We start from the raw sequence: 279 nt of genomic DNA, 5'->3' as shown, positions 1-279 counted from the left end.
AAATAACAACTCTTTTGTTTATGGTTAGGAAACATAACCATCTTTGATTAACGAGCTAGTCAAGTAGAGGCATACTAGTGACACTCTGTTTGTCTATGTATTCACACATGTATTATGTTTCCGGTTAATACAATTCTAGCATGAATAATAAACATTTATCATGATATAAGGAAATAAATAATAACTTTATTATTGCCTCTAGGGCATATTTCCTTCAGTCTCCCACTTGCACTAGAGTCAATAATCTAGATCACATCGCCATGTGATTTAACATCAATA

This window comes from Triticum urartu, chromosome 2 (genome assembly GCF_003073215.2).
Source record: "Triticum urartu cultivar G1812 chromosome 2, Tu2.1, whole genome shotgun sequence".
Taxonomy (NCBI): domain Eukaryota; kingdom Viridiplantae; phylum Streptophyta; class Magnoliopsida; order Poales; family Poaceae; genus Triticum; species Triticum urartu.
This window is presented reverse-complemented; position numbering follows the sequence as displayed.